Source organism: Columba livia, chromosome 12 (genome assembly GCF_036013475.1).
Source record: "Columba livia isolate bColLiv1 breed racing homer chromosome 12, bColLiv1.pat.W.v2, whole genome shotgun sequence".
In the NCBI taxonomy this organism is placed as follows: domain Eukaryota; kingdom Metazoa; phylum Chordata; class Aves; order Columbiformes; family Columbidae; genus Columba; species Columba livia.
Window position 1 is genome coordinate 19,477,748 of NC_088613.1, and position 19,691 is coordinate 19,497,438.

The 19,691-nt window shown below is 44.6% G+C and overlaps 1 long non-coding RNA gene across 1 annotated transcript in view; it reads left to right on the top strand.

Moving 5' to 3' along the window:
• The first annotated feature begins 2,463 nt into the window (after nucleotides 1-2,463).
• LOC135580731 (uncharacterized) overlaps nucleotides 2,464-19,691 on the top strand; it is a 45,200-nt gene continuing 27,972 nt past the window's right edge. The window contains exons 1-5 of the long non-coding RNA XR_010475747.1: nucleotides 2,464-3,612; nucleotides 5,868-5,982; nucleotides 13,709-14,772; nucleotides 17,229-17,506; nucleotides 19,111-19,219. This is a non-coding gene — a long non-coding RNA (uncharacterized LOC135580731). The remainder of the gene's footprint in view (nucleotides 3,613-5,867; nucleotides 5,983-13,708; nucleotides 14,773-17,228; nucleotides 17,507-19,110; nucleotides 19,220-19,691) is intronic.

Below are 19,691 nucleotides of genomic sequence, written 5' to 3' on the forward strand. Positions count from 1 at the left end.
TTGGTGCAAAAGAAAGGGCAATATGTTTAACTCCTTGAGAAAGACCATTTCATGTAATACTGTAGTAAGGGATAAAAGTCAATGACTAGTGGTTTAGGTTTTTTTAATGAATCTCCCATTTAAGCTTGTCCAGGGCTGCTCCTGGCAGCATAATACGAGTTGACCAGGAGCAGGAAGAGCTGGGAGGAATGTTTTGCCCAGTACACAGCACTGTCTGTCCAGCTATATTTGTTTGATTGAAGGTTTATCTTCCTCTAATATGGATTCCATCATCGATGACAACCTCTCATGGAATCATAACCAGCTTTTAGACTGGGCAAGCTTATAGTGATACCATTGAGACAATCTCGATGAGAACTGAGCGATCATTACACAATTTGGTCCATTCCGTGTAACAAATACTACAGACATACGCTTTTTAAGGTGTTATTTGAACAATGTGGGGTGTTGCTGGTGCTTTTGCCAAAGTGAATCTCTTGCCTTTGGAACTGGGATTCTGGAAGTCGACGCTTAATCGCTGCAGAAGACTCAGGGCTCAGTTCATGCTCTGAGACAGGAGTTGGAGCTGGAGGGAGGAGAAAGTGTTGCTGTGTCTTGTTTCACAAGGCATGTAAAAGGAACTATCGTGTGTATTTGTAAGTTAGCAAGAAAAGCTGCCCAATGGGAGCAGTGAGCTCCAGGTTCTGCCAGTAGCATTCATATGGGACTTTAGAAACAGATTTCAAGTACATGACCTGTTTTATCAGGTTCTGTCAGCAGTGCTGTGTTTGCACTCAGGGTCATGTAAGCCACAGCATAATCTTACACCGCATTTCTGTGGATAGTTTTTAAAGGCAAGGGGTGCATTTCCATCCCCCTCTTGCGTGAGTCATCCGGTGTATTGCAAATGAGCTGACACTGATTTTGTTCTCAGTCAAAAACTCTTTGCTGTAAGAGGTGGCCCTAAGGAGACTGTTCCTGTTTCTTTGCCCTATCCAGCTTCTTTTTTTCATAAAGCATAATTTTCTCTGGGCCGTTGTGAGATTGGATTTGAATTGGCCAATGGCTTCAGAAGTTATTAGCAGGAGGACAGTTCTAGACAGACACATGCAGATGATCACCTAATACAAAATGTTTGAACTAAGCCTGGGTGTTTGTAAGAGAGTGATAGGAAGGGGGCTGAATCCTTCGTTCTAGTTTGATCTCCACTCCAAATGTATGTGATTAATGAACACAGTTAAAGTAGAATTTGTAGCTAGTTGCCTTCAGGTTTGCTATGTGGTGTCTCAGGGGTTGCAGCAGCAAATTTCCAGTTTTCCTTGCGGAGCAGTGCCTGTCAACCTTCAAAATGGAGCAAGTCGGACAAGTTTTTGCTCCTTTTCTGTTTTGCCTCTCCTTCCTCTCTCCTTCCTTCCTCTCTCCTTCCTTCCTCTCTCCTTCCTTCCTCTCTCCTTCCTTCCTCTCTCCTTCCTTCCTCTCTCCTTCCTTCCTCTCTCCTTCCTTCCTCTCTTTCTTTTTCCCCAGCAGTTGGTCTGAAATTTCTGTGTTGCTGTTTAGATAAGGAGCTTTAATGGCATTTTATTCCCAAGTGCTAGATCTACATACCCTATATCTGCCTGAGCCTTACGAGTTTGTTTGCATGCTTCTCTGTATTCACAATTGTGTTTTCTCATCTTTAGGGGGAAAGAAAAAGTAACTTCGCACCTGCACTAGTGGTGTTAACTTGTGAAAAGGTTTGTTGGCTCATCTGTGCATGTATCACTTGTTCCGTTTCACAGACACTAGCATTTCTCCCCCTTGCAGTTTTATTCTGAAAAGCTTTGTTCCTGCTGATCCACACACCAGATGCTCCTGTATTTGCTGGATGCCTGAACTTTCCTCTCAAAACCTGTCAATGTCTTTTGTATAGTTATCCCATGGAGCTAGCTTGAAAGTGGTATTTGTGTCACTCTGATGCTGATGCGGGCTGATTTCTTTTTATCCTTTTTATTTTGCTGGTAGAAACTCGTAGGTAATTGCTTTTGTGCTGGAAAAGTAGCGGCTTTACTAGTGTAGCTCAAGTCAGGTCTGCACAGTAGGTTTCTGATAACTGCATCATGCGAGAACAGGAAAAGACGTGCGATGCCAAAGCCCACATGTCAGCAAATCTCATCTTTGTGTGGTGCGTGTTTTCCTTAAGGAGATAGTTTTATTATATTTGTACAAAGTACAGCTTTACTGGTCCAGTTTTGAGCTCTTTGCCCCCCAGGGAGATTGTAATCCTACCCCAGCTCAGTGGTGCTGAACTTGTGAGAATTCCCTCGTGTGTGCATTTTTAAACGTGAAAAATGGATCTGTACTTCAGAGTTTTGCTGACTTTAATATTGCCAAGCTGCACAGTTCTGCTCAAGGTAGAATTATTAGAAAAGTCAGTGCTCCTTTAGGCAAAAGGAGCCTCTGGACAGTTGGGAAATTGGGTTAAGATTACCACAAAAGGACACAATTGGCTGGTATAAGTGCCACCTCCCTGAAAGTGTGTGGGGTATAACTAATAGATAGCTGTTAATATGTAGTGTATTACATTATTATTCATTATTACTTCTGATTATAATAATTCGAATATATATTTATAGAATAAAATATATCTAAGACTGTGGTAAAGCCTTTCCAAAGGCTTTATCTGTTAAATGCCAGGAGAATGTACCTAGAGTAGACAAGTCTGGATACTTACTTTTTGTGATTATTTTTGAAATAATAAATGACACAGAGAATCTTGTGTAGAACTGCAGCGTGTTGGGATGCAGATCCAGTACTTTGCAAGGAAAGCTCCAGCAAACAAAAGTGAATGCATTAAAAAAACCCTGTCAAAGTGCCACACTTCCCAGCAGACTGTGTTTCCTACCTTCTGTTGTAGTGGTTTTAAGCTCCATTAGAAGCTTCAGCATGACAGAGCTGCTTAAGCTGGTATTTCACATGCACAGTTCATGTCTCAGCATCTGCTGAGCACCCAAAATAAATGATCTAGAAAAGCACCTCTTTGAACCTCAATCAGCCTTTGCGAGCAGATCGGTTTCTCTCCATATTTCTCAGTGGCAAGAGGTAAAAGCCTTTAAGCAGTTTAAACCACTGCTTCCTACTGTCCCCCCCCTGAAGTTAAATCACTTGACACAGTAATTGGCATGTCCTCATCGCCTGGAGCCCTAATACTTCTAATGATGTCCAAACAAATTAACTATGAAACAAGTTATGAAGCAGCTCAGCGGGAACTGACTGGTGGAAAGAGAGGATCAAAGCACAAAGCTGTAAAATGACTCCTGAAGTGCTAATAACTTCTAATAACTTCTAAAGGGAGAGAATTAAACTGTGGAAAGAGCAGCTCTGTCATATTCTGATTAGTTAAACACAGGTGTGGTTGGGATGTAATGCTGTTTGTATTTTGGCTGGAAGAAAGCAGTAAGAAAGCTTTGAACTAAGGAAGCTCCAGACCAAAAGTGAAAAAGAAGAACCAGATTGGATGGATGAGTCTCCTGAGCGCGAGTGGTGTCTGCACAGCCCACAGACAGCCAGATGTGCTCCTGCTTTCCTCGTTCCCGTTCCCTCCAGAAGAAGGAAAGAACACATTTAGAAAGGACCATCATTTTGTTTCTATGTTCAGTAAGTTTGATACATTTCCCTCCTCTTCAAAGCGGTCTCAGGAACTGGTGTGGCTTTCCTGCCTTCATCCCTCTTCATCTGCTTTCTCATCTTTGCTCCCTCTAGTGTCCCCATGCCGGTGCTGGCTTGCTCTCCTGCTCTAGACAGGGAGACAGAGTTTGAAATGATTTCGGTTTATTTTCCCTGCATTTCGCATAACACAAGAATGACATCAGCCTGTCACCCTTCAAAGTCTCTGCAGCCTTACTTGAGCTCCTTATACCATCCTAGCACTGCACTAGCACCAGCCTTGCTCAAACCTTGAGGCCAACTTAAAATTTGTTAGATTTTCAAAACTACACCTGCATCTTTTTGATGATTTCCAAGTCTTTAATTCATTCTCCGTTCATGGGTCTAGGATTTATTTTACAACCATTAAAATGCCTTTCTAATTCAGGGAGCTGGGAATACAGGAATAATGTAGGATATGACACTTGGGATTAGAGCCACAAGATTTTGGTGACTGCAACAACATCCTTTGCATGTAGATATTGTGCTGGCTCATTTTGCATGGTTAGATTTGCTCTAGCAACAAAAGCTTTCCATCCTTTTGTCCATCCTGCTGTGGAGAGCAGGATGACCATGAGCCAGCACTGGGCCCTTGTGGCCAGGAAGCCAATGGTACCTGGGGTGGGTTAGAAGGGGGTGGTCAGTAGGTCAGAGAGGTTCTCCTGCCCCTCTGCTCTGCCCTGGGGAGACCACACCTGGAATATTGTGTCCAGTTGTGGCCCCTCAGTTCCAGCAGGACAGGGAACTGCTGGAGAGAGTCCAGCGCAGCCACCAAGATGCTGAAGGGAGTGGAGCATCTCCCGTGTGAGGAAAGGCTGAGGGAGCTGGGGCTCTGGAGCTGGACAAGAGGAGACTGAGGGGGGACTCATTCATGGGGATCAAGATGGAAAGGGGGAGTGTCAGGAGGATGGAGCCAGGCTCTTCTCGGTGACAACCAGTGACAGGAGAAGGGGCAATGGGTGCAAACTGGAACACAGGAGGTTCCATTTAGATATGAGAAGAAACTTGTTCCCGGTGAGGGTGGCAGAGCCTGGCCCAGGCTGCCCAGGGAGGTTGTGGAGTCTCCTTCTGTGCAGACATTCCAACCTGCCTGGACACCTTCCTGTGTAACCTCATCTGGGTGTTCCTGCTCCATGGGGGGATTGCACTGGATGAGCTTTCCAGGGCCCTTCCAACCCCTGACACTCTGGGATTCTGTGATTTCTCAGCCATGCGATGTACTGTCCTGTTACTAGTTGAAAGTCAGGAAGTATGAAAGGGGATTGGAGATGAGTGTGTATCTCTGAATCACTGCTGCAGAGAGAATGTGGAATCAAAAATGAAGGACTCCTCTTTGCATCACATAAAAAGATTCTTTACAGAGTTTTTAAGGAAACTTAACTGTTCAGTGTGCTCTAAAACTGTGTGTTACTCTCATATACATTCCATTTGCATGAGAGTATCTGCATACTTGTATGTGCACATAGGTATTTCAAAGATGAGAAAATACTTTGAGGGCTCTCTTTTTAACTTGGTGTCCAGACCTAGACTGTAGAGATTAGTCTTTCAAGTTTTGGGCTTACTTATTGGTATTTAACAAAGAAGTCTGGAAGGTTTTGAACAGCCTGCTTAAAAACCACACAAAGTCATCCATTGTCACTGGTGATGAGCTGACGTTTCTTATGTTAGGAAAGAAGACTACAGCTAAGGAAGAGCAAAACTGGGCTTCCCGCTTTAGTTTGCAGAATGATCCATTTGTTATTTAAGTTATATAAGATTAGCAAGGTGAAGAAGAGAGCTTGAATTACTGTGGCTTGCATGTATTCTGTGGATAACAGATACAGATACAATACAATATACAATACAACATACAATACAATATACAATACAATACAACAGATACAGATACAGATACAATATAGATAAAATACAGGTACAATATAGATGTGTTTGAATCAAGTCAAATAGTTCTCTCACTGTTATAGTACTAAATCAAGTAAAAAAAGAAAAAAAAAATAAAGGATATAGTCAAACTATAACAAATTGAAAATGGGTCCAGCAGAAAATTGTCAGATGACGTGACATTAACTCTCCATGGACCACTCAGCACCTGATGTTGAAATCTGACGTGATCTTTGGGTGGGATGCAGATTTGTAACTATGAGGAGGATCTGCTGGGCAGATCTGGAGTTGGTTGGCTGGAGACAAGTCGTCCTCTGCTTTTGCAGGAAGAGCGAAGCGGAAGAGTTTCCTTCACAGATGCCCGTTTGCGCATTCCGGGGAGGGATGTTATCTCCAAGAGACAGGAATGTCTTCCACAAGTTCCCAGAAGCACGTGAGTGGGTGAGTGACAGCTGAACACGAGTCCATGGTGATGCTAATTACCACCTCCCTCCACTCACCCTTCCGACAAGCGACTTCCTGAAATCTGTTTCAGGGAATTTTGTATGTTTGTCACTCCGCATTAGGCTGCGGTGCAGCGCAGCTTGTTGCTTCGCATTACGTGTGACCGTGCTGTCTGGAATCGGGCCCAACCTAATGGAAAATGATGTAGGTATAGTGGGATTTAAGTCCTCGGGTTGCTTGCAGCGCATCTTTCACATTGTGTCATAGCTGTGTTGCAGAGCTGGGTGCTGCGTGTCTGTTGCATCACAGGGGAACAGAGCAAGTGATATGATACAATAAAATACCCCATCTAGATCAAAATGTTTGTTCTCCAGGAGTACTTGGACCTGTTGCTTCTAGCTCAATGGAGTAACGTTGCTTGGTCACACGTATTAAGAATGTAGAAAACCAACGCTTTTTTGAAAAGCCCAAAATATTACTGTATAGCATATGGCACCCAAGATACGAGTAAACTTGCAACATCCGTTTATGTTTCTCTTCCTCTGGTACACTTAAGGTGTTGCTTTGGGATTTTTAGTGTAGAAATGGAGTTGCTGCAGGGCAAGGAAGGTGTTTTGTGCTTTGTGGTCTGTGAAGAAGCAGCGAGCAGATATTCTGTTCACCTCTTTGAGACTGTGTGTGTATTGCATGTAAATGCACTGGATATGATGATCCATAGGGAGGCTTGACTCCTAATTACCCTGTCAGATAACGCAGCCCCATCCTGATGACCCTGGTTTTTGGGGGTGTCTCCAGGGTGGGCTGAAGGCTGAACACTCTGCTGCAGGCCAGAAGGTGCTGGAACCTTCTCCTGTCACAGAAAACTAAACCACCACCGCTGGTCCACAGCCCAATGAAATGACTGTTCGATGAAGTTACTTGTCTATCTATGTACGTGCCTAACTATGCCGGTATATTTGGGATCATTATCTGCACTGAGTTTCTGCAGCATGTGTAAATTGTGTGACATCGCTGAAGACGCCATTCGCATTTTCAATGAAACTCTTTTACCAGTAGAGCGGCTATATGGTATTTTGGGCATTCAGGAGCCTGTTCTGGAAAAGCAGAATGTCCAGATTGTGCTGAGGACGATGCCTGTTACAGCCCTGATTGTGCAGCATGCAGAGGTTTGCACTTGAAGTGAAACAACCAGCACTTTGCCGATAATAGTCCGTGACCTCTCTGCTTCCCAACAGCTGGCTTACAAAAAAGAAGCACATGTTGAAATGGCACCTGCTGAAGCCCAAAGCATGGGATGGCAGTCACAATCCAGGAGCGCCTCATTATCTGATCAGCAGTAATACGTATTTTCCTCTCATTGCTGCACCCTTGAAGAACACAGCTAAATACAAGGTGCTTCAAGGGTTCAGGGAGGGCATTTTCAACAATGGTAATGCTGCCAGCAAATTGGTATTATTGAGATATGATTGTAGAATCCTACCAACACGAGTGAGCGGCAGCAGAAGTGCTGCTCCTTTTGTTCCACTGAAATGATACCAATCACTGGCTATGTTAATGATACCTTCGTTAAAACGTGCCAATAGAAAGTGGCTATCTTGTTTTTGGTGTATGCATTCCTAGATCACTTTGTTCCAATGTGACCATAGGGGGCTGACACAAATCACTATGCTGCCAGCACAGCTGTACTACGTAATTTGTTGTTGCGTAAAGTTAGAATTAACGATTTTCACACATATCAAGGCAGGGATATGAGGATTGCACACTACAGAGCTTCTCTAATAAGACCCCTCTGTTATAAACCATATACAGCATAGCAGGAACACTAAACAAGGGGTGGCTCCCTTATTGCAACTGAAGGATGTGGAAAGAATAAGCCCAAACCAGTACAACTGAACTCTAAACTGGAAGCTGTGAGTGAACCAGTATGATGGCAGCCAGTGGATCTATAAACCAGTCAGTCCCACCTAGAATAGAGAACACTTTCTGTGTCCCTTTATTTGCAGAGATGAATATTCTAGAGCTCTGGGAAAGCCGAGGTTCACACCCAGAATAAGCAGTTCAGGCCTATTGATGCGCAGCCTTCACTCTGGAAAACCAAAGGAGGTTGCAGGAAGGTTGCAGGAAAGTGTAGAAATAGTAGCTGAAACAATATTTACATTTTTCCCTCACTTCTGATTATTCGCAATGGCACAGAAGAAAGAGGATAGACAGCTATATGAGATTAAGTTTTTTGTTCACTTAGTGCTTCCTTATATTGTAGGTCCTGCCAAATACCAACTCTTCAAAGAGAAAGGGAAATCAGATATGTTTAAAATAGTTGTTTTTTCTTTTTTAAACAGATGAAAATATAAGTCCTAGGAATTTGATTTTATTTTCTACTTCTGAACCTTACTAGACCACAGAGAAGTACTAGAAGAAGCTTTATTGATCTGGAGTTTAGGCTGAAGCTCAATGAGTCGTGACTCAGGAGACCTAAGGGAAGGGGAAAAGCCAGTGAAGGGAGAGGAACAAGTTACTTATATTCAAGGTCCAGTCATGGAATTCACAGATCTTCCATCCCCAAGACAGCTGAACACAATCTTCCCGTTTTTGTAAAGAATTCTATTGTTGCTGTTGCCGATTTATTTTGGGGCCTGGTCTCAAGAAGTGCAGGGCACTGCTTGCTGTAGTTGGTAGAAATTCTGAATGCTGATAGTTCACAAGATCAATACTTCTGCTCTCCAGGGCCTTTCAGTCTGATCCCTTATGAAAAGCATTTTTCTTTAGCCATGCATTAGCAAGTTATTGCTCAGTGGGAAGAGGAGGCAGAAGTTTAAGCTTGTGAAAGGTGCTCCAAAGGTCCCAAGAAAAGTAAATAATTCCAGTGAGTCTCATTGCAGACTGGCCATTAGCAGGATTACACCTTTATATCCGCAGAGCAAATAAGTGGAACCAAAACCAACAGTTTCAGAGGAAGGAGAATCGCTCCCTGAACTGCTTTAAATGTTAGCAACAGCAAGAGACAATCAATGCAGACACATCAAGGGGTAAGTTAAAAGCCTTTTGGTTCATCTTCAAGCACTTTGTTGTAGGGGAAACCAGGGTGGTGTCAAGATCCTTTTTATACAGAGCTTGTTTACTCAAGCAGCACGAAGCAGGAACCCAGCTTGGTACTATGAGATGTGCAGAACATTGTCATTTTTGTTCTGTTCGCTATTATCTGAGACAGTAACGTCGGATTCTCTGGTTCTTCCATTCTCTGCAAAGCAGTTTTGCGGTCGCTGCTTTCAAGATGCTTTCTGCTGGTGCCGGGAAGCCTGGGAGTTAGTCCTGCTGCTGCACGCATGGCTGATATCCAACTTTGTCTCCTTACAGTCAACAGAGAAAGGCAGATATAGTAAGCAATCTGAAAAGATCTACCCCCCTCCTTTGTTACACAGTCTGAAGGACGTTTGTTCTCTTTAATGTAGATGTCTGCAGATAGCTGCTTTGAATTCAGCTTAACAGCAGTAAAACTTGAGCAGAGACCATTTCCAGGAGATATCAGCACCAGTGGAGCAGATATGAAAGGGTGCAGAGAAGAGGGAAAATAATGGAAGTGTCCAAGGCAACAGGTGGCTTCCTATGCAGCTGTAAACAGGAGAGGAAGAGCCCTTGGCCTGATGAGAAATTCGACTGGAAATTTTGCCAGTGGTGATGCACCCCAGCCTCCCAGTGGGAGATCTGCTGCTGATTGTATTTCTCTGGCGGCATGAGGACGTATCACCGCATCCTTACAAACAGCAGCAATCTCCCACCTCCAGAATGTTAAAGAACCGCAGGTGCTGACAGGTCGAATTTGATTGTTGGTCACTGTTACTGATACCTTCCACACTTAGAGATGCTATAGGATCAGACTATTAACTGATGCTCCTTAAGAATCTGTGGTTTTCTTTGAAATTGGGTGTTTTCTGGTTCATGGGAAAGGCTTCTCACATCAGTGCTGCTGTCCGGCTTCTTCACAGATGGTTACGGAGAGGAGACACCTGGCACTCTCTGGGGCTCTTTGCATTGCTCAGATGATATTAATTACAGCTCCAAGCGAAACAGCCACCTGCCAACCTTTGACTTGGTGCTGTTTGTGTTATTACGAATGGCACAGAACACAGTTCTTTCTCTGCAGACATGCAGTTTACCCTGCTGAGAGTAATTCATTGCCACTTTCCAGGTTTCCGGCTACTCCATTAGTGTTGCAGAGCCTGAGGACACTCTGCTGGTGACAGTACGGGGTAAACATCAGGGCTGGTGACTGCAGGCTGCTGCTTTGTTCCTGGCTTGCCCTCCTTCACAGAGGTGTCATCTGGCAGAACATAGTCATGTGTATAGAAAAAGTGGTTTGAGATCACTGGATGAAAAGCAGCAAAACATGCTTTATTCAGAGCTGGGTTTTTTCTGTGCTTTAGAAGGTCTTTGTGAGCTTCATCCAGAGGCAGGGAGCTAAATGCTGTTCCAGGTCCCTCTCCTGTCCTCTTGTTAACAACCCCGTCCCCTTCCAGCCTGAACTGCCACAGCGATGGCCGCAGGGCAGGGGGTTGGGAGGGAAAATGGGGAGATTTAAGAGGGTTGGCACACACAAAGAGAATGAGCACAATTGCATAAAAAGGCTGGGCTCATTATGATCGCCCAAACACTCCTCCCCTCTCTCCACACCCTTACTTCAGCTTTCTCCATATGTTTTCTCAAATGATTTCTCACAACTGCAGTTCTCTCCCATAAGTGCATCACAGCCATGCTGTATTTCTTCTCCCAGGGGAGGTTATTTTCATCTCACTTGAGAGGGGTTTCATTTATCCATAGCAAGGTACATTTACTGGTCTACCTGATGTGTTTGTGTGGCTGCATTTGTCTTTGCTGCCTGGAACCGGGCGCCTCTTCCCTTCCCCACAGCGACGTGGCACCACCCAAGAGCTTTTTCCTGTGAGTGCAAATGAAGTCAGTGCTTAACCCAGGTTGTTTTGTACTGAGTATCTAGGTGTAAGATCAAAAGTTGCTTTGCCTTTCTCATCCCTGCATAGTCAGGTTATTTCTTAGCCAGAAAGAAAATATAGAGCGAGTCACTGATGTGCAAGACACAGCCAGAGACTTCCAAATCACGATGATAGGTTTGATGGGAAGCTGAAATGCTCTGGAAATGCTTGAAATGCTCTGGAAATTTGTTGCCTGCTCCATTTTCCTGCATGCTACTGGGAATCAGAAGTTGTTAATGTCTCTAGGCCAGTGGTGTCCTCCGGGAACTCCATCGCTGATCTCTGTTCTGCTCCCAGAGGATGTGTGGATTCATCACAACTGTCCATCCAAGAAGGGGCCATAATCTTAAAGAAATATGTCTCCCTTCTCATTTTTCAATTCCCTTTCAGGGTTGACTGCGTGTAGTTTTAGATGCCACTTCGTATGACCAGGTTAGAGGAAATAACACGTGCCCATCACTTTAGACTCTGAAGAACACACCAGCTCATTTGAAAAAATGGATGGGAGGAAATGTCCTGTATACACAGGCCTGAGGAGGGTGGCAGCATTCCATGAAATCCCCTATCTTGTTTTAAAAATCAGAACCAGTGTTTAATGAAAGATCAGATCCAATATCCCATGTGCAGCCCCTGGATTTAGGCATTCTGGGACTCTCTGAATTTTGGGCCAGATTCTTCTTAGCAAGGGATGAGCTGATGGACCCATTCATCCCCTAATGGGCTGTGGCATCTGTTGGGCAGTTCTGCGTTGGGCAAAACCAGTGAATTTCTGCTCCTCTGGTATTTTAAAGCGGCCAGTGAAGTGCCAAACCCTCTGCTTTGCAACCGTGCCCTGGTCGCGGTGGCCAACCTTCGCAGCTCTTGCACATGGAGGTTTGGAGGGCTTAGTGCTCCCATGGGACTGCATTCCCTGCGCCAGGTCCTGGCTTCATCACCTGCTGAGGAAGCTGCTTTGGTTAGGACTTTATTTCCAAATACTGGAGAAAAGCAGAGCTCTCCTGGCTCCCTTAGTCTCTCAAAGGGAACTTGCTCTGGCATCATGTTTTCTCCTTCATTTTTTTACTGTAATGAAAACCATTCACAGTGTTTTCTCTTTGATTCTACCCCCTTATTCTTCCATGGTCTTAGCGCTGGATTTGTTTGAAAGATTTCTGCTAAAGCTGGTTTCTATTAGAAACTCTTTATGTAGCCACATCAAACCACTTCACAGGAACATCTACTTACACAAAACTTCCAAGAGACAAACGCTCAGACATTCAAGACCTTGTGCTGTGGGCGGAGTGTTTCACACTGGTGATGTAGGTCAAGAGAGGTTCTCCTGCCCCTCTACTCTGCCCTGGTGAGACCACACCTGGAATATTGTGTCCAGCTGTGGCCCCTCAGTTCCAGCAGGACAGGGAACTGCTGGAGAGAGTCCAGCGCAGCCACCAAGATGCTGAAGGGAGTGGAGCATCTCCCGTGTGAGGAAAGGCTGAGGGAGCTGGGGCTCTGGAGCTGGACAAGAGGAGACTGAGGGGGGACTCATTCATGGGGATCAATATGGAAAGGGGGAGTGTCAGGAGGATGGAGCCAGGCTCTTCTGGTGACAACCAGTGACAGGACAAGGGGCAATGGGTGCAAACTGGAACACAGGAGGTTCCATTTAGATATGAGAAGAAACTTCTTGATGGTGAGGGTGGCAGAGCCTGGCCCAGGCTGCCCAGGGAGGTTGTGGAGTCTCCTTCTGTGCAGACATTCCAACCCGCCTGGACACCTTCCTGTGTAACCTCATCTGGGTGTTCCTGCTCCATGGGGGGATTGCACTGGATGAGCTTTCCAGGTCCCTTCCAGTCCCTGACATTCTGGGATTCTGTGATGTTAGACTGTTTTTTTCACTTCTTTGTGTCCTATCGTTCTTCAGAATGATAAAGCTGGAAAGAAGTGCTTCGACCTAGGAAAGAAGGCCAATGAAGCTGTTGCCAGATCACCCTTCTTGCATGTATTTATTTCAGGAGAAATTCCAAAGCTTCAGTTTTCTGCTCCAATTGAGGAGAGAAGAAAGTTTGTGGAGCAAAAAAAGTTCAGTCGGTTCTTAGTCCCTGGATTCAAAATATATCACATGTAAATGAAAAGAAGCAAAAAAAATCTAGAAAAAAATATCTAAAGCTCTTCATGATCTTTCAGTGTTGTATCCCTGTCCTCCCATACGCTCTTACACATCATCTTCCCTTGCTATACTCTAATTATAGATTCCCCGAGGCAGAGACCTGCAATGTTTCTGTCAGTAAAGTGCCATGTGCATCCATGATGCTTTACAAATAATCATAGAGAATGCGTATTTTGTGAAATGTTTAAGCTTTTCCAGTTAAAAAAAGCCACAAAAACAATCTATCTGCCATATCAGGCATGATTAAATTCCAGTGTGCCATCCTTCCTCTGTTAAGATCCTAAATTGATGTTCTTTTCCTCTGTTGTTCTTACTTGTTGCAAATTAAAGATAAGGACCCCTCTCCCCTCTTCTCACATTTAATAATTTTGTTTCAAAGCCCAGCAGCTTAGAGACCAGCCCCAGTCCTGACAAAATCATTTCAATATCTAAGGTGTGTATGAATAAGGGACAATAACCTCAAATCTTTTAGCTGCCATGGAGTCTTTGTATTTACTGAACTTAAACGCTTTATTACCTAAAATGACACAAAATACCAAGAGTATAAGAATCACCATGTCTAAGGCTACGCAATTCTCCCTGTCTTCCCTAGAACTCCCTGGGACCTGAACACATCGAGCGTCTCGCAGAGGGGTGACTGGATCTGACAGATCACCTGTGCTTGTACAGCCTGGTTTCCAGATACAAGTGCTGCAGAGAGCTCCGGCGAAACGAGGCTTCTCAACTTTCTTCCCTGAACAAATTATTCATCATTAAAAGCAAACAGGCATATAGCACTCAAGAGACACGGGGCCTCTCATCACCAGACGTGTCATTATAAATTTGCCTGCGGGGCTGTCTCTGGAGCTGGGTGTCCTGCAGCACCGACCCCTCCTCAGCAATCAGCCGCATCGTAAGGCTGCTACTGCTTCGTAATTTACACTGGAGGATGGGAAAACATTTATTCATGCCTCTGTGTAGAATCAAAGGAGACGAACACCAAGATTCAGTGTCTGAAGGAGCTGGCAAAGCCTTAAGTGTCTGTGGGAAATGCTGACTTGTGTTTGCAGAGGTCCCCAGCGCTGTTCCCCACTCCTGCTTCCCAGGTTGCTGGGCCTGCAGCAATGGGCGCTCCTGTCTGTGCCGTCCCACCTGCTCTGTTTGCAGCAGCGTCCAGGGTGGTCTGTGCCTGTTGTGTTGCTCAATATGCACCATGCAGGCTCAGCAGTTGAGATTTAAATTGCTTCATATCGCTGTTTGCTTAAACCTAAATGCAGATGTTGCTGTTTACTGTAATGAGGTTTGCCTTTGGTTACCTTTTTCCCTGCTCGCTCCCATCTTTGCAAAGACAACACACTTTTTCACAGGGATATGGCAGTTCTTAGGGAAACACGCAGAAGAAAAGACTGAATGATCCCAAACGAAGTGAGAATCCACCAGCAATAAAAGCCTCCTACGATATCAGAACTTACGCGTTTGTGTGTGCAAGGGTGTAGGAGTATAAGAAAGGAAAAATCTGCAGTTTTGAGGCTTCAGATCCTTTGCAACAAGATAATGATTTCAGGCTGAAAGCAGCATTTGACTGATCTTTTAATAGAATTCTTGGTCAGAAAAGATCTATTCAGAGATCAGAGACAACCAGTAACGGCACTGACCCTGTGTTACAGTAGACCTAAGGTAAGTCCTTATGAACACAGTTCTTTTTCAGATAACAGAATGTTGTTTTCTGGTTACAAATCCAAACATAGTTGCTCCAAATTTGCTTCATCAAAAAGGAGAAAGCTTTATTGGCTTTTTGAAGTCTTTCTGAAGTCTGCTTTGCATGAATTTGCCTTTCTTCATCTGTCAGGAGTCTTTCTTGAAATGAAATGGTTTATTCCTCCCTCCACAGTAAGGATTTGGGAATAAGTAGTTTTTCTTTAAGATCTTTAGGGTTTCAATAATTTTGTATTAAGATCACTGTGTTACAAACTAAATTATACCCGTACATGCTGAAGGAGCTTCAAACAGATAGTGATTCCCCTTGTGTCATCACAAATAGTTCTGTGGATGTTTCCAGACCTGTGAAATTTGACCCTCCAGCTCAGAGTGATTCAGGATAGTGACATTAGGGATATCAAAGTAAGAAAAAATTCCCTATGGAAATCAATTTTATCGCTTGCCTTTATAAAAATAATTTATTAGTTCCATGATGTGTTACCAATGAGTCCTTGCCCCACTGTCAGGTTACATAGCTATTAGCTGCCTATAAATCCAGCCTATTAATGATTTTTGCTGCTGATCTGCAGTCACAGAATCACAGAATCCCAGAATGTCAGGGGCTGGAAGGGACCTGGAAAGCTCATCCAGTGCAATCCCCCCATGGAGCAGGAACACCCAGATGAGGTTACACAGGAAGGTGTCCAGGCGGGTTGGAATGTCTGCACAGAAGGAGACTCCACAACCTCCCTGGGCAGCCTGGGCCAGGCTCTGCCACCCTCACCGGGAACAAGTTTCTTCTCATATTTAAGTGGAACCTCCTGTGTTCCAGTCTGTACCCATTGCCCCTTGTCCTGTCACTGGTTGTCACCGAGAAGAGCCTGGCTCCATCCTCCTGACACTCACCCTTTCCATATTGATCCCCAGGAATGAGTCCCCCCTCAGTCTCCTCTTGTCCAGCTCCAGAGCCCCAGCTCCCTCAGCCTTTCCTCACACGGGAGATGCTCCACTCCCTTCAGCATCTTGGTGGCTGCGCTGGACGCTCTCCAGCAGTTCCCTGTCCTGCTGGAACTGAGGGGCCACAACTGGACACAATATTCCAGGTGTGGTCTCCCCAGGGCAGAGCAGAGGGGCAGGAGAACCTCTCTGACCTACTGACCACCCCCTTCTAATCCACCCCAGGTACCATTGGCTTCCTGGCCACAAGGGCCCAGTGCTGGCTCATGGTCACCCTGCTGTCCCCAGGAGCCCCAGGTCCCTTTCCCCTGCACTGCTCTCCAACAGGTCGTTCCCCAACTTACACTGGAACCTGGGGTTGTTCCTGCCCAGATACAAGACTCTACACTTGCCCTTGTTCTATTTCATTACATTTTTCCCCGCCCAGCTCTCCAGCCTGTCCAGGTCTCTGGATGGCAGCACAGCTTCCAGTGTCAGCCACTCCTCCCAGCTTGGTGTCATCAGCAAACTTGCTGACAGTCACTCTATTCCCTCGTCCAAATCATTGATGAATATATTGAGTATTACAGGCCCCAGTACTGACCCCTGAGGCACTGCACTAGATCCAGGCCTCCAACCAGACTCTGCCCCACTGACCACGACTCTCTGGCTTCCTCCCTTCAGCCAGTTCACAGTCCACCTCACTACCTGGTCATCCAGACCGCACTCCCTCAGTTTAGCTGTGAGCATGCTGTGGGAGACTGTGTCAAATGCCTTACTCAAGTCCATGGTATAATCCTCAACATCTGAAGAGGTTGGTCTGAATTCAGGAACACGTAATGATCATTTTGTTCCCCTGTGATACACAGTTATTCATAAGTCAAAAAAAAATTCAAGGGCCCGAGCATTATTGCATGGAGACATAGAGAGACATAACTGTTAAATCAGGCAGCAGAATCAGAAGATGTGGTGAAGGACAAGGATGATCACAGAAGGAGACATCCAGCATCCCAGCAGAACAGCCTCCTCCTGGGGAAATCACATAGTGATTATTGCTGGTTATTTGTCTTAATAAGCAGATTATGAATTCTTTTTTTGACTTCTGAAGCATTTGTCAGTGGTCCATTGCTGGAGACAGGATGCTTGAGGCAAGCATCTGGGTGAGATGAGCTGTGAGCTCATCTCGTGAATCATGTCCTGTAACTCATACTTCTGTTAGATACTCGTGTTCCCCAAGATGAAGGTGATGTTTTCTAGGTTACCTTTCATGAGCAAAGGGGTTTGACCCATGAGATCCAAGTTTATGAAGGATTATTGTCATGGCACGAGCTCCTCAAAGCGACCAAAGGAGGGAGAAGAGAGTTGGACAAAGCATCTCTAAAGGTCTCCCTGAAAAATGTAGGTTGTGCTGGACTACAGCATTGGCAAAATTGTGATATGAGTGGAATTGTTGAATAATGTTATCAGAATTGTGCTTTTTATGATTTCTCTCGTGACAGTCCTCAAAATGATGTGGTCTGCCAGAAGAAACCCACTGATGGGAAGAGTGCCGCTGGATCGTCAGATCCGACAAGTGCCACCCCAACTGTCCTGAACGGGAAGGGCCGTTCTGCCCCCACACATGGAAAGAGGAGCGAGATTAAGAATATAAACAGGCAGTAATGGTGTTTTGAACAAGAGAGCAGAAATGGAGCAGGTTGCTACTCTGTAGGTGTGGTGGATGGAGGTATCCAAGTGCACCAGCTTTAAGGCCTTAACTTAAGAGATAGTGCTCAAGGTGTGTTTTCAGTTTGTAAGCTGTGCCTTGAGTTTGTATGTCTAGTGCATGCCTCAAGGATTTGAGATGGCAGCTGGGGAAGAAATTTGATGCTAAAATTACATTTTGGTTTCTTTTCCTCTTTTTGTAATCTTCTTTCTCACTTAATAATTAAGAAGCAGCCTAACCTTTTTCTGTGCTGGAGTTGAATTACAGGCTTTCACCTTTAATCTGCTTGTCACTGAGTGAATTCAACTGAAACTAGCAAAGACAAACCAGATTACTTCTCCAGAGGAAACATACCCATTTAGAACAGTGAATGTTGGAAACCTTTTGAGGTGTATGTGCCATTTGAGGTGAACCTTTCAATGGAATGTGTCTTCTGCTCTTCAAGAATGAGCTTGATGCCCAGTATTACCATCTGTGGGGTGCTAGAAACAAGTCTCTGTATCAGTAGAGATCAACAACTTATATTAATTTATCAGAGTATGAGATTGATTGAAATCAGTCTTGCATTTCAACAGAATGTGTGGATTCTATATATAATTAGAATATTATAGAATGTCTAAATGGAGCCACAGGGTCTTGATTTCTCACATGTGGTTTCCATACCTTATACAACATCTCAACATTGTGTTTTTTTTCATTAAAACCTTAATCATTAGATCCCACCTCACTGAGATTATATGCTCTGCTTGTCCTCAAACAAGGCAGCAATAAACAAGACCTTCCTGCTGATCACAGCATGGCTCTGTGCTAATATGCTAATAAAACCATCCAAGCAGAATAAAGGCCAGTAAAAGGATTTGACGGGGTTGTAGGATCTGTGTGGGGTTGGTCTGCAGGTTTATTCCAGTACTGGGGAGAGAAATTCTCCCCCTTCTCATGCCACGTCAGCCAAAACTTGAAAAAGCCTCGAACAAAGGTGTGTCTCCAAGAAATAGATGACTATTGTCATTCCAGGGGGATAAAATATTAATTTGGTGCATATGTGTGTGTGTTAGGAAAGAAGAAGTCTTCACTGTTGAATGTAATGCGGTTTCAAAAGCAGTTGAAGCTGGAAGACTCAAGATAAGACCTTGAGGTACAAAAATAGTTGTAGAAGCAAATGTGTAATGTGACATTACACAAAAGGATCAGTGGGAGTGAGAGTAGCGTTAAACTTTGCTCTTTAACAGGCAGTGTGGGACACAGTCACGCTCAAAAGAACCAGACTCAAATATAATTACTGCATCTTCATCTAAATGATGGACCCCATGCTTGTAGTTGAACAGAATAGCTCACCTTGGCGTGGAGGAAAATTATACTCATCAGGATGAAAGTCAGAGCACCGAATAGGGGCAGGTAGCTTTGAAAAATGTCCTTGAAGCTTGAGGACACCCAAAAAAGCTGCTGTGACCTCCTGGTAATACTAGCCTAGGGTAGCTGCCAGCAATTTCTTTCCTTGTGTAGAGAGGAAGATGAAGGTATGAGAACAATGATCCCCAGAAGTGAGAGAGGATGAACTGCAGAGACAAGCCAAGCAAGACACGGGCTGTGAGCCCCGAAGGACGTGGTGCTGTGATACCCAACGGGCTGACAGACACAAGTGTTTCTCACCACCTATTTGCAATTTTTTCCCTCAGCCGCAGAGCTCTGGGCTGCCTTTGGTGAAATAAGGATTGTCCTGTAGACAGAGCAGCACTCTCCTGGTGACAGTTGCAGGGAAATGACACTCGACAGATCCATGGACAGGTGAGATTTCATGATGCAGATGCATGGCTGTGATGGGTCTTTCTCATCCGAGCTGATGGGTGACCTGTATTAAAGACTCAACGTAGAAGCTGTGGCTCTGTAGGTACATTCAGACGCCATCCAGAAGGGTCAAGGTAACTCAGACACACTGGATGTTGTATTGCCACAGTTTACAAAGGACAGGGAAGCAAGAACTTAATCGTATTCCTCCTAACCTCTTTGCTATCTTTGTGACCAGTAAGTAGGGATTTGCCCCCTCTGCGTAATCCCTCTTCCTCCTTTCTTGTCCAGTAAGAATCTCCAGTTGTGGCTTTTTTGGGGAGCAGAAGCTACAGACAAGAAGTTCAGACTGTGTCCCCCAAAGCAGCTATATCTGTATGAACACAGTAGGTTTCAGCAAGTTAAATCTGCTTCTAATTCTGTATTTGAAAATGAGCTTAAATGCCAGTGGTGATGTAATGTTCATTTACAT